The 15,089-nt window shown below is 50.7% G+C and overlaps 1 protein-coding gene across 1 annotated transcript in view; it reads right to left on the bottom strand.

The window, feature by feature from the left end:
- The window catches only part of CC2D2B (coiled-coil and C2 domain containing 2B), a 1,427,481-nt gene that overhangs the window by 764,557 nt on the left and 647,835 nt on the right, over positions 1 to 15,089 (bottom strand). The window lies entirely within an intron of this gene.

Here is a 15,089-nt window from a genome sequence, read left to right as displayed (position 1 = left end):
CGTTCTCACAATTTGTCACAGCTAAAAGGATTTGTTCAAATGATGATTTGCTTCAGAAGAATGTGAAGATTCTTAAAGAGAGATATGAGTCAAAGGGTTATCCAGAATCAGTTTTAAACGAAGCAATCAGTAAAATGACAACAATATCTCGGGATGAGCTATTAACAGTTAAACCAAAAAAAACAACCTAAGAGGCAAGTGTTTGTTTCGACATTCTCTACAAGTTCCGGTCAACTGAAAAGAATCATCAATAGACGATGGGAGCTAATTGAACATGAGAGTGACTTTAAAGAGTTATCTGTGAACAAACCAATCTTTGCTTACAAGAGATCTATGAACATTAAGGAATTACTTAAGTTTCGTCAAACATCACCAGAACAAGAATTTAAGGGAATGCGGAAATGCCAAAACTGTGTACATTGCAACAATGTGATCTGTGGAAACACTGTACAACATCCTCATACAGGTGATACGATTAAAGTCAGACACAACTCAGATTGTAATACGACCAATGTGATTTATGGCATTAAATGCCCATGTGGATCATTGTACATAGGGAAGACGGAACGGAAGATTAAAACTAGAATATCAGAACATAAAAGTACAATTCGTAATAAAAACACCAAAAGCAGTTTATCAAATCATTGGATTAAATTTCGCCATAACATTTCCCAATTGAAATTCCAGGTAATTGAAAAGGTCGAGCGCACACCAGGTAAAGATCTTGCGAAAACTCTACTCCAAAGAGAAATCTTTTGGATAAGGAAATTGGAAACTCAAGATCCCAAAGGAATTAATGACAAAGTAGATTTAGGTTGTTTTTTGTAATGCACCAAAAGTTCAGGCAATGGAGACTCACATTTAAAGAATTAAGTGGAAGCAGATCAAAAGACATATATGGTGATTAGTTTTATATTGTAATAAGGTACTTATGTTAAAACAGCACGAATCTAGATGCTCATATTTTTCAGCTCAGATTTTACTGCCTATATGTTAATGAAGTAACATGTGGTTTTCTTTTCTCGTTTTTTTCTTTCTTCATTTCTCTTTTAGTGGTGTACTATTTGGCATATTTTTATAAGACCTAAGATCTAGAAGCTTAGGATCATTGTTAAATGGCAGTACAGTAATGTGCTGGTTGTATGTAGAGAGAAATCCAGGGTTTATTATTTAGGTTTATTTGAATCTTAGGTATACACGTTGTATGTATAGGATTGGATTTACACGCCATGTCTGAATGGGAAAACTAGATAGTGAATCGTCGGTGTTTATACAGAGTAGTCCTTCTTTACTTTCGTGCTCGCTAAGATTCAAATGTGAGGCGGAAGTAGTACTGCAAGAGATAGATATTGCCGGATTGCAGAGTGTTCCCGGCGCGTCTTTTAGCAGTTAGCAACTTCGGTGAGAGGAAGGAAACTTAGATGGAAACACATTAAGGTACATTGTGGATAAAGAGTAGAGAGTAACTTTACGATTAATGTTTTTTTCGAGGAGAGTGCTAAAATATATTTATTTTTCAGGTGGTTTAATCACAGTGACAAAGGCAGTATTAGTTTAACCGAGGCTAAAGAGAAACTTGGTGAGCAGCGTTCTTTTGAGCACGGATGTTTTTTTTGGTATTAATTCCACTAGCGGTATTATTTGTGCACTTTTAAAGTGTGGAGTGTTAGTAAGGTTTAAACGGGCATATTTTGAGAATGTTTTTGAGCACACTATTGGTGTCTGGGGTTCTTTCCTATGGCTGTATATATGTTTTTCTTCCATTTTTTCATAATAACAATTATGATCGTTAAAAAGAAAAGTCTATGCTGGTATAAATTTAGCAATGCGTTTCAACGCTTAAAGGCAATGTGGACACGAAATTGATGATTTAACAAGTACCGTTTGTACAATGAGCATGAAATGAAATTGATGATTAAATAAGTACTGTTTGTATAATTTGCAGATGTCTAGCCCCTGAAGAAGGGCCAAAGGGGCCCGAAATGCATTGGGCAAGGAAATTTGAAATGCAACTTAAAAAACGGATTTGATGAACATTATGTAGTATTTGTTTCAAGAGAACAATTGAAAGAGACTACTTGTTTTGTATATGTTGCATTAAAAAATACTCAAGTGAAGATATCATTACGCAAGGCTACTGTTTGGTGTAAAGTTTCATCAAATGAACATCAACAAAAGGTGAAAAGTTGATTTCTGTGAAATGTGATACGTAGGATTTGAAACAGTTTTATAGCAAAAGCTTCAAGGAAATAGTGCGCAAAGGTCAAGTCGACATACTTTTTTTTTTTTTTTTTTTTTTTTTAAAACCTTTATTACAATTTCAGAGAAATACAAGTATGGGCCTACAACCAACAGGCCGGCCGCTAAAATGCAGTGTAACCCTAGGCACAGCTGAACTGAAGGTAACACCACGCTGTGCGAGGGCTTCGCGCTGCGCGCACTGTAGTGCTTGCTAATCGTGTTTTAAAGCCTCCCTGGTTTCGATCTAATTTAGTTTTTGTTTATTTTTCCCTGTTTTTATTATAGCTGCGCCCCCCCTGGCCCTTACTCGCACCATAATTGTTTAATTCACCGCATTTCGCGGGCCCGGGCTCACGGGGTCACGTGACGCGCCGCCGCCATATTGCTGAGGGCGCCTTGCACTTCTTGGGCTCTGGGGTTAGCGCTCCAGCGCCGCGGCTACGCCTCTCTGCCTACTTAAGGTAAGTGAGGAGGTGTGTCTGCCTCTAAGGTAACACCACGCTGTGCGAGGGCTTCGCGCTGCGCGCACTGTAGTGCTTGCTAATCGTGTTTTAAAGCCTCCCTGGTTTTGATCTAATTTAGTTTTTGTTTATTTTTCCCTGTTTTTATTATAGCTGCGCCCCCCCTGGCCCTTACTCGCACCATAATTGTTTAATTCACCGCATTTCGCGGGCCCGGGCTCACGGGGTCACGTGACGCGCCGCCGCCATATTGCTGAGGGCGCCTTGCACTTCTTGGGCTCTGGGGTTAGCGCTCCAGCGCCGCGGCTACGCCTCTCTGCCTACTTAAGGTAAGTGAGGAGGTGTGTCTGCCTCTAAGGTAACACCACGCTGTGCGAGGGCTTCGCGCTGCGCGCACTGTAGTGCTTGCTAATCGTGTTTTAAAGCCTCCCTGGTTTCGATCTAATTTAGTTTTTGTTTATTTTTCCCTGTTTTTATTATAGCTGCGCCCCCCCTGGCCCTTACTCGCACCATAATTGTTTAATTCACCGCATTTCGCGGGCCCGGGCTCACGGGGTCACGTGACGCGCCGCCGCCATATTGCTGAGGGCGCCTTGCACTTCTTGGGCTCTGGGGTTAGCGCTCCAGCGCCGCGGCTACGCCTCTCTGCCTACTTAAGGTAAGTGAGGAGGTGTGTCTGCCTCTAAGGTAACACCACGCTGTGCGAGGGCTTCGCGCTGCGCGCACTGTAGTGCTTGCTAATCGTGTTTTAAAGCCTCCCTGGTTTCGATCTAATTTAGTTTTTGTTTATTTTTCCCTGTTTTTATTATAGCTGCGCCCCCCCTGGCCCTTACTCGCACCATAATTGTTTAATTCACCGCATTTCGCGGGCCCGGGCTCACGGGGTCACGTGACGCGCCGCCGCCATATTGCTGAGGGCGCCTTGCACTTCTTGGGCTCTGGGGTTAGCGCTCCAGCGCCGCGGCTACGCCTCTCTGCCTACTTAAGGTAAGTGAGGAGGTGTGTCTGCCTCTAAGGTAACACCACGCTGTGCGAGGGCTTCGCGCTGCGCGCACTGTAGTGCTTGCTAATCGTGTTTTAAAGCCTCCCTGGTTTCGATCTAATTTAGTTTTTGTTTATTTTTCCCTGTTTTTATTATAGCTGCGCCCCCCCTGGCCCTTACTCGCACCATAATTGTTTAATTCACCGCATTTCGCGGGCCCGGGCTCACGGGGTCACGTGACGCGCCGCCGCCATATTGCTGAGGGCGCCTTGCACTTCTTGGGCTCTGGGGTTAGCGCTCCAGCGCCGCGGCTACGCCTCTCTGCCTACTTAAGGTAAGTGAGGAGGTGTGTCTGCCTCTAAGGTAACACCACGCTGTGCGAGGGCTTCGCGCTGCGCGCACTGTAGTGCTTGCTAATCGTGTTTTAAAGCCTCCCTGGTTTCGATCTAATTTAGTTTTTGTTTATTTTTCCCTGTTTTTATTATAGCTGCGCCCCCCCTGGCCCTTACTCGCACCATAATTGTTTAATTCACCGCATTTCGCGGGCCCGGGCTCACGGGGTCACGTGACGCGCCGCCGCCATATTGCTGAGGGCGCCTTGCACTTCTTGGGCTCTGGGGTTAGCGCTCCAGCGCCGCGGCTACGCCTCTCTGCCTACTTAAGGTAAGTGAGGAGGTGTGTCTGCCTCTAAGGTAACACCACGCTGTGCGAGGGCTTCGCGCTGCGCGCACTGTAGTGCTTGCTAATCGTGTTTTAAAGCCTCCCTGGTTTCGATCTAATTTAGTTTTTGTTTATTTTTCCCTGTTTTTATTATAGCTGCGCCCCCCCTGGCCCTTACTCGCACCATAATTGTTTAATTCACCGCATTTCGCGGGCCCGGGCTCACGGGGTCACGTGACGCGCCGCCGCCATATTGCTGAGGGCGCCTTGCACTTCTTGGGCTCTGGGGTTAGCGCTCCAGCGCCGCGGCTACGCCTCTCTGCCTACTTAAAGCTCGCACCGGCGCGCAGCGGTGACGCGCTGCGGTAGCGCCTGACTCGCGCCTGAGTCAAGCCAGAGTCCTGCCCGTCTGCGCCCGTCAGCGCTAAGGAAGCGCGGGGCGCGGCAGACTCTTCATTTTATCATGGCTGCTCCGCTCTACAGGTATGATAGAGCTGATTTATTGGCCATCCGCGACCTCTGCGCCGTCTGCCCATTGCCGCCGGTAGCACCATTAATGGGCCCTTATCGGTGTACTTGCTGCTGCTGGCATCTGTCGCCTCCAGCTCGCATTCGCTCAAGCCATACATCAGCTCGGCAATTGAGCGCGCTGGAGGGTAACACGGCCAGCATATACAGCCTAAATGTCAGATCTCTGGTGAAACATCAGGCGGAGATCTTTGACATGGTCACCAATGACTCCCCTGACGTGATGTTTATGACGGAGACATGGTTACTAGACGACGACACGGCGATTTTAAATCTTGCCTTCCCCCCTGAATATACCGTGGCAACGCTCAATCGCGGTTCGAGAGGTGGTGGGATTGCTATGGCAGTGAAACGTCGCTTTCCATGCGATTGGAAAGCATTAACAATTCCAGGTTGCGAATGTGCTCGCTTCAGAATTTCGCTATCCCCTTGTTTTAGTTTTTCTGGTCTTTTAATATATCGTCCTCCGGGCTGCGATGCGGCATTTAGGGCCGCTCTCCCGGACGTTATCAGCCTAGAAGCGCTCGGCTGCGCGAATTTCAATGTGGTTGGTGACCTTAATTTGCATTTTGATTGTCCCTCCCAAGCCTCGATTAGGAGTTGTCTAGCAGATTTGGAAGCTTTGCAGCTTACACAGAGAGTGATGTCCCCCTCACATTCCGGGGGTCACATACTGGACCCGTTCTTCACTTCCTTAGAGGAGATTACTTTAGGCCACCCTGTCCAGCTGGCCTGGACAGATCATAGGTTGGTGAAAGCAGTTCTCCCGGTGGCAGACCCTCTGCATGTGGCTCAGAATAAAACATCCTGGTCTCGCCAGTGGTGCAAACTAAAGCTAGATGACTTTTATAGTTTTCTAGGCAACACTCCTTTACCCCTCTTCGCTGATGTGGACAGTGGGTATGACGCATTGTGCATTTGGATTGAGTCTGCTCTGGATTCTCTTATTCCCCGTGTACGCTCCAATTGCCGGACCAAGGCTCATAGCCCGTGGTACGACGAGACACTGGCGTCTCTTAAGAGAGAATGCAGACAAGCGGAAAGGCGTTGGAGGAAAGTCTACGACCCCGCGCTCAAGATCAGTTACCTTACTGCCTCTAAGGCATACCATAGAGCGGTGTGTCGTACACGCGCTGCTTTTTATGCGCAGGAGTTCCGGAATAGTCCGAACCCCTCCAAATTAATTTTTAAGGTCCTAAAAGACCTCATAAATAAGAGGACCCCTGCGGCCGATATATGCACTGATTCCCATTGTGAGCGCTTGGCCTTGTTCTTTGTGCAGAAGGTGCAAGCTATTTATCAAACCTTCCCTATTATCATGCACAGCTCTATACCAGCTGATTGTCTTGAGTCTCAGGATGTGATCCTGGACTGTCTCGCCCCCTTATCAGAGGAGGATTTTGATTCCTTGAGCAAGAAAATCAAATCTGGCTCTCCGATAGATCCCCTTAAACCGGCCCTATTTAGAAACCTGTTGGACACGTGTCGTACTCCCTTGCTTTCCCTGATTAATTTGTCCTTGGGGTCAGCGACTGTTCCTACCAAGTGGAAGGAAGCGGTAGTCACTCCCATCCTGAAAAAGCCTACCCTTGACCCCACTAAACCTGAGAATTACCGCCCCATTTCCTTGTTGCCGTGGGTCGCCAAAGTCACTGAAACTCATGTGAATGGGATCCTGGCGGATCACCTGGATAAAGCGAACATTCTGGATCCCACGCAAAATGGTTTCCGTAAAGCTCATAGCACGGAGACCGCCCTACTGTATATGGTTGAACATCTGCGCTCCGTGCTGGACACCGGTCATACTGCGGCACTCCTTTTGTTAGACCTGAGTGCCGCCTTTGACACGGTGTCCCATGACATTCTGCTGCGGCGGCTAGAGGAAGCTGGGGTTAGGGGTTTGGCGTTAGGATGGTTCCGCTCCTTTCTCTCCAACAGATCCTTTCGGGTAGCTATCCCGCCCGGTAAGTCCACCTCCCATCAGCTCACAACGGGGGTCCCGCAGGGCTCATCTCTGAGCCCCACTCTTTTTAATCTTTATGTGAGGCCGCTGGCTGCTATTGTCAAAAGTTGGGGTTTGACAATGGTCTCCTATGCGGATGACACGCAGCTGGCGGTCACACTAAGTGGGGACTCAGCTATTGATGCCCGCAACTTCTGTGAGGGGCTGCGTTCGGTGGCCAATTGGATGAATCAGAACTGTCTCCAATTGAACACCAAAAAGACTGAGGTGATGGTGTTTGGCACGCGTCCTGACTGTTGGAAGGAAAGTTGGTGGCCTTCTGAGTTAGGTGGGATCCCCTCTCCGGTTGTGGAGCTAAAGAACCTTGGGGTATGGCTTGACCCATCACTTAGCTTCACCTGTCATACGAAGAAGGTAGCTGCTGCTTGTTTTGGCATCATCAGGAGCATTAGACCGGTGCTCAAATTCTTTGATGCCAGTACGAGACAGCTGGTGGTCCAGGCCTCGGTTCTATCTAGAATAGATTATGCTAGTGCGTTGCTCGCTGGCACGAACAAGGCTGAACATGCGCGGCTGCAAAGAGTTCAGAACGCCGCTGCTAGAGCAATTTTTGGGCTGCCCAAACGCTGCTCAGTGTCTGGAGTATTATATACTCTTCACTGGCTACCTGTGGTGCGGCGTATTGAGTTTAAGGTGTTGTGCCTGGCCTTCAAAATTCTGAAGGGCTCGGCCCCTCCTATCCTAACGAATCTCCTTACTCCGTACATTCCTTCTCGCCCGCTGAGATCTCTGGGCCAGAATTTGGCGGTTGTTCCTCGCTTTCGGCTGACCAGGACGGGTGGCCGCTCCTTCCGAGTGGTAGCTGCCCAGCTCTGGAACGCTCTTCCTGCTGAAATCCGTGCTATGGATAATCTAACCAGGTTTAGAGGGGCTATTAAAACGTTTCTTTTTAATAAATCAAAGTAATCCCACTGCATACTGTGTTGTTGTGTTCACCTTTGGCGCCAGGACGCCCCTTTGCTGGGGCAGCTGTGCGCGGTATAAAACCCAGTAACATAACATTCACATCGATGAAGCAACAAAAAAGGGGGTCACTGGAGAGTTAATCATCGCAGTCGGCCGCAACCGCAGTCCATAAACAAACAAGAAAGGTTTCATATTTTTAGGAAACGAAAAACAACAAACACACAAGGCAGAGGAAATTAATAGCAGTAGCATGTGCCCCTCGTATCGAGGGAGTAATCCAACCCGGGTAGACAGAGGGGGGGGGGGGGGGGGGGCAAGGCCGAAGAAACCAAATTCGCATGTCGCAGGAGCATACAGGAATGCGCGGGCTAGGGAGACAGAGCGGCATCTATCTCACACATCTGAGGCGGGGCGCATATACCTCCACGATAGGAGTTCCAGGGACCCCACACCTTAATCCACTTCCCAGGCTTGCCTCTCGCCACATACACCGTTTTCTCTCTGAACATACACCAGTCCATGTGTTCTTTCCACTCGGAGACCGTGGGTGGCCTCTGGGAGCCCCACAATTGTGCAATGTCACGCTTCGCTACCATATAGCCCAGAGTCACCCATTGCGTCTGCGTCACATTGTAATCAGTCGGCTCCCAAACATTCAGCAAACATCTTCGTGCCTCCGGCAACAAGGTAACATGCGTGACTTCTTCTAACACCGCATGCACTCTGCACCAAAACCGAGTCACCTCCGGACACTCCCACAGGATATGGAGGAAACTCCCCAGGAGTCCACAGCCTCGCTTACACAAACCATCCACCGAATACCCCATACGCATCAGAGCAGGCCCCGTGACGTACACTCTATGGAGTATTTTAAGCTGGACGAACCGCAACCGGGCCGGGATAGCCACCTCTTTCGGGGAGGCCACCGCCGACACCCAATCCTCGTCGTCCAGTTCTAAACCGTCGGCAATCCATGTCTCCCGCAATGAAGCCAGCAAACCCATCCGATCATTAATAAGCTTCTTATAAATCAGCGAAATGGTGCTATCCGGCACATAGCCGTCCAATATCCTGTCCTCCAACGGGAAATGCTCCGGAATAGCCGCCACGTCCGAAAACACGGAACACAAGGCATGATGGACCTGAGCATACCGATAGTATTCCCTATCATTCAACTGGCATTCAGTTTTCAGCATGTCGAACGTCTTAAATTTCCCATTCGTCCAGAGATCCCCTACCGTGCTGATACCAATCGTATCCCACTTATCAAAGCCTTTTGTAGTATACAGATAACCCAAACGCTGGGATGCATACAATGGCGTAGCCCGAGTCAAACGATCCCTCCACCCCATCGCCGCATTTGCTGCATGCCACACCTGTACTGCGACCCGCGTCGGGCCCGTCAACCGCGCATCAAGGGACCCCGAGTATAGCGCTCGATTATAGTCTCCGCCCGGCAATAGCAATTTGTTCATCTCAAAGGCCGGGTTCAAAGCAGGGCCATACATCCCGTGATTGACGGCAGCCAACTGGGAGGCCCAGTAGTATCGCTTAATGTCAGGGAGGGCGACCCCCCCATCATACCACGGTAGAGTTAGTTTGGCAAGAGCAATCCGCGGCCGCCCATCCCAAAACAGTCGACGCTGGAGACACTCCACCTCCCGAAAATAACAGGCCGGCACTACGTCCATGGTGTTCTGCAGGGCGTACAAAAAGCGTGGCAGCGACATCATTTTGAACAGTGCTGCCCGGCCAAGTGGCGAGAGCGGCAACCGCCGCCAACCCGCCACATCCGCCCTTAGGCGCTGAAGGGGGGGAGGAGATTCCGTTCGTAGCGGGCCACCGGGTCCAGTGTTATAAAAATTCCCAAATACGTAAATCCCGACGGCGCAATCTGGATAGGGCACCCCCGGGAAGGGGGGGGGCCTCCCCGGAAAGAACGTATACACAGGACTTAGCCCAGTTGATGACCAATCCGGAATTGCGACCAAAGGAGCTCAAAACATCCACCAACACAATGAGCGATTTGCGCGGTGATGCAAGATACAAAAGGATATCGTCCACGTATAGGGAGACCCGATCCTCGTATTCCGGCGTCCATCTAAGGCCACGCATCGAGGGTTCCCACCACAACCACTCCGCAAGGGGCTCCAGGCAAAGCGCAAAAAGAAGAGGCGACAGTGGACATCCCTGTCGGGTGCCCCTACCCAAAGCAAAGGGAGCCGAGACACGTCCGTTGACCACCACCTGTGCCAGTGGATTGTCATAAAGCAATTTCACCCAACCGATAAAACCCGGGCCAAAACCAAACTTCGCCAATGCTGCCCAGATGTACGGCCATTCCAAGGTATCAAACGCCATGGTAGCGTCCAAGGAGGCCAAAATGGCCGGCTCACGAATGAATGGAGCGCGAGCAAGGACGCCATGCAATCGCCGCAGGTTCAAAGCGGTATTGCGGTGGGGTATAAAGCCGGATTGATCCTGATGAATCAGGTCGCCCACAACCCGGATCAGACGATTGGCCAGTACCTTGGCGAGGATCTTGGGCTCCGCGTTTAACAAGGAGATGGGCCTGTAAGAAGCACACCGATCCCGCGGCTTCCCCTCCTTATGGATAACCACAATAGTAGCAAGACGTTGGTCAGGGGGGAGGGAGCCCGCCGCCTTAGCCTCAAGGAACATGTCTCGGAGATAAGGCGCAATCACATCTGGGCGCAACTTGTATAATTCGATGGGAAGTCCGTTAGGACCCATGGCCTTACCCGAGGCAATAGAGCGAATGGCCAAAGCAATCTCATCTGGCGACAGGGCCGCATCCATCAATACTTTATCCTCATCAGATAGGGAAGGCAGAGTAATGTCTCGAAGCAGCAGTCGAGAGTCTTCCTCCGAGCGCTCTGAGACCGGAGAGTAGACCCCGTGAAAATACTCCGCGAAGCAATCAACTATATCACCGGGGTCCGTCACACACACACCGTCCACCCTCTCAACCTCCGGTACCACTCGACTCGCTCTCTCCTTCTTATCCAACCAAGCAATCAACTTCCCGGCCTTATCACCCATATCATACAAACGCCCCTGTTGCTCCCTGCTCATACTCCTAGCAGATTCAGTAACCAGCGCCTTATAGTCGGCCTGCTTAAGCTCCAACACATGCAATCTATCATCCGTAACACCTTGCTCCAAATCACTCTCCAACTCAGTGATCTCAACTTCTAGCCGAACAACCTCCTGCGCAGCGCATTTTTTGGTGTAGGAAATGAGAGACAGGGCCTGGCCTCGGAGCACCATCTTAAAGGCCTCCCAAAGGGAGATGGCGGAAGACACCGACCCCACGTTGTCATTAAAGTAGTGTTCCAGAGACTTAACCAGGTCTGCACGAATCATGGGGTTTCGTAGGTACCAGGGGTTGATCGGCGCCACCCTCCCCTCCGCCCCCAGGGCGATATCTAGGTGTAACAAGAGGGGGGAGTGATCTGATATACCGCGTGCCAAATGTCGCACCTCCCCGATCATCCCAGCTTGGGCCGCAGGCACTAGCATATAGTCAAGCCTCGAAAGACTACCATGGGCCCCAGAATGGACGGTATACTGCGCCTGTCCAGGGTGTTTCAACCGCCAGCAATCTATCAGTCCCAGGGTATCTAGAAAGCCCCCCAGCCAGTTCTGGGCCCGAGGGAGGTCCCTAGGGGGGTATCGATCCTCAACTCCGGAAACCACAGCGTTAAAGTCCCCCCCAGGACCAACACCCCCTCCGGAAGCCCAAGCAGCAGGCGTCCCAAATCGGCATAGGTGGCCGTCTGCAGGCCCGGCGGCACATAGACCGTGACCAGCGTAATCAACCTACCCTCCCACCTCCCCACCAGCGCAGTGTAGCGCCCTCTGTCGTCGTGGAGCACCTCATCCACCACCAACGGGAGAGAGGTCCTGACTAAAATGCCCACTCCCCTCGAGCCAGAGGTGAAACCAGAATGGGCCAGAAGGCGATACCCTCGTCTGTTCATGGCATGGAAAGAGTTCCCTATGAGGTGCGTTTCCTGCAGGAACACAATGTCAGGCGAAATACGTTTCAAGAACTGCAGGACTACCCCCCGCTTTATCCTGTCCCCCAGCCCATTCACATTCCAGGAAAGAAGTTTCAGCCCCCTACCCCCCATCCCTCCCAACACAAACCATCCCTCTCCCGGGGAGCACAATCATAGTAGCACAACATGAAGTATTACCCCGCCTTGTGAAACAAACAAACAACCCCCAACCCCACCCCATCAACCCCAACAAAACTCCCCCCTCCCTGCACCCCTGTGTGAGCCTGAACAGCCCCCCCAACCTGCAGTGTGCCTGTCGCCCCAATATAAAATTCACTACAGAAAGGACAAAAAAAGAACCCCCAGGAGGAGGAAAGGGCCCCAGCAAGCCCCACGCAACCTCCAAATACCACGGGGCAAAGTGTCACAAACTGGAGTCCAGTGCAGCCACAGGTGCAAAACGTTACCAGTGCAGTCCAGCGCCAAAATCACTGTTCCATTCCTACTCCGTCAGACCCTCTCCGCTCTCCGTCATCCGACCCTCCGGCTCCCGACTCTTGGGCAGGGCATCCAGCCACTCTCCCACCACCTCCGGCCGGTCGAAGAAGTGTGAGCGACCATCTAGCTCGACCCGCAGCCTAGCCGGGAATAGCATCGCATACTTGAAGTCCATGTCTCTCAAGCGCCGTTTGATGGCCGAGAAACCCATCCGTTGCTTTTGAACCGCTTGCGTAAAGTCTGGGTAAAAGCTAACATTAGAGTTCTCAAATCGTAATGGCCCAGCCACCCTCGACGCCTGCAGGATAGCGTCTCTATCCCGAAAATTAAAAAGTCGGGCAATGATCGGCCGCGGGGGGGCCCCCACCTTAGGCGCACCCCCTGGAACCCTGTGGGCCCGTTCAACAGCGAAGAACTTGCTCAGTCCTTTGGGTGCTAGATGAGTCACCACTAGATCCTCCACAAAGAGATCCACAGCAGACTCCTCCGATCGTTCGGGCACGCCGATAATGCGGACGTTGTTCCGCCTGGCCCTGCCTTCAGAGTCCTCGAGGCGACGCTCAGTCAGGTCACTAGTGAGCTGTAGCCTCCGCACCGTCGTCTGCAAAGCGGCCACATCTACCGTTAGGCTCGACGACGCTTGGGCCAACGAGTCGACCCGGTCATTGGTTTTCGACAGGTCCGCTCTGACCAAGGTGACATCAATCAGCACCGAGTCCAATTTGTTGGCCAGAGTATCCAGTTGTTGGTTCACAGTCACCTTCATCTCCTCAATGGCCGCCATGACATTCAGCAGAGTCAATTTGGGTGATGCGCCCGAGGCCTCCTTGGGCGGCTCAGGCGATTTACGTGATCCACTGGGGGATCCCTTTGGCTGCGCATAGCGGTCCATATTGTTGGCCTGGGAATAGTCTCCCCTCCGGGTAGATTTGGGTTTCAGTTTGTCACCATCCACTCTTGTCGTCATCGTCAGCGATCAGTAAGGTCAGCACCCTGAGGAAGGCTAGGAGATCCGGGCCGCTAGCTGAAGTAGGCCCGTTTACAGGTCAAGACTAGGCTTTGCACTCCGTACTCGGCGCAGCTCTCCCAATGTCTCCTCATCAGTGTCAGTAGACCAACTCGAAACCGAAAGTGAAAGTGCGGGGTCCGGGACAGGCCCAGCCTGGCATGCCGCTGTTGTTCACTTCGCAGCCGGGCACCTCACCAACCCGAGTCCGGGACCAAGGCCGGAGAAGGCCGCAAACTTCAGATCGCCAAAAAAACGGTTCCCGGAGTCCAATTTCGATCCGGAAAACGAGTGGCACCTTAGCGCAAGATCATAAACAAAAGCCCGTCGAGAAAATCAGGATTATGACAGGATAGACGTGGGAGGTTGCGGAGGCCCTCGGGAGCCACAAGCCTACGCGGCCATCTTGGTTGCGCGCTAGGCTCCTCCTCCAAGTCGACTTAAAGGATTCATTTTTTAGTTCAGATTTCGGACCTGTGTAGACAGCAGGTCAACCATTGCAGCACGCCATTGATTAACAGACTGATTATAGAGTAATTGAAATTTGGAAAACAGCAGGAGTGCTCCTCTTCATCAAATAAATTCAGATTCTGCAGAACACTGCGGCCAGGCTTGTACTTAACCTCCCGCCAAGATCCCCTTCGGCTCCTAGCCTTAGACTTCTGCACTGGCTTCTTGTTAGAAAGCGACTCCGTTTCAAGACTTTGTCTAACTCACAAAAATATTTATGGAAGAGGTCCCGGCTATAGGGCCAAAAAGTTAAGCTGGTACCAGCCTTGCAGGACTTTGAGATCCAGTAACGAATCACTTCTCACACCTCTCAGAATCCGTATTACTAGAAACGGGGGAAGAGCCTTTTCTTTTCTTGCACCGGACCTCTGGAACAAACTGCCCCTACATTTGCGCACCATCATCGATCACAACTGTTTACACAGGAAGCTGAAGACATGGTTGTTCGACAACTAACAGACCCTCCCTTTCCCTTTCTTTTCTTTCTGAGCTGACCTGTGAGTTTGTCCGCAAGCGCCATGAGACTTTCAAGTGATTTGCACGCTTAAGAAATGCCCCTGATTTGATTTGATTTGAGTGGTGGTGGTGTTAATGGTGGTGGTGGTAATGGTGGTGGTGGTATTGGTGGTGGTGGTATTGGTGGTGGTATTGGTGGTGGTAGTGGTGGTATTGTGGTGGTGGTATTGGTGGTATTGATGGTGGGGATATTGGTGTTGGTGTTGGTATTGGTGGTGTTGGTATGGTGTTGGTATTGGTGGTGGTATTGGTGGTGGTGGTATTGGATTGGTGGTGGCGGTATTGGTGGTGGTGGCATTGGTGATATTGGTATTGGTGGTATTGTGATATTGGTGGTGGTGGGGGTGGTATTGGTGGTGGGTGTGATATTGGTGGTGTTGGTGGTATTGGTGGTGGTATTGATGTTGGTGGTATTGGTGGTGGTATAGGTGGTGGTGGTATTGGTGGTGGTGGTGGCATTGGTGGTATTGGTATTGGTGGTATTGGTATTGGTGGTGGTGGGATTGGTGGTGATGGTGGTCTTGGTGGTGGTACTGGTGGTGGTATTAGTGGTATTGGTGGTGGTATTGGTGGTGGTATTTGCATTGGTGGTGGTATTGGTATTGGTGGTTGTGGTGGTATTGATGGTGGTGGAATTGGTGGTGGTATTGGTGGTGGTGGTATTTGTGGTGTTGGTGGTGGCATTGGTGGTGGTATTGGTGGTAGTGGTGGTGGTATTGGTGGTATTGGTGGT

This window comes from Triturus cristatus, chromosome 1_2 (assembly GCF_964204655.1).
Source record: "Triturus cristatus chromosome 1_2, aTriCri1.1, whole genome shotgun sequence".
Taxonomy (NCBI): domain Eukaryota; kingdom Metazoa; phylum Chordata; class Amphibia; order Caudata; family Salamandridae; genus Triturus; species Triturus cristatus.
This window is presented reverse-complemented; position numbering and strand designations above follow the sequence as displayed.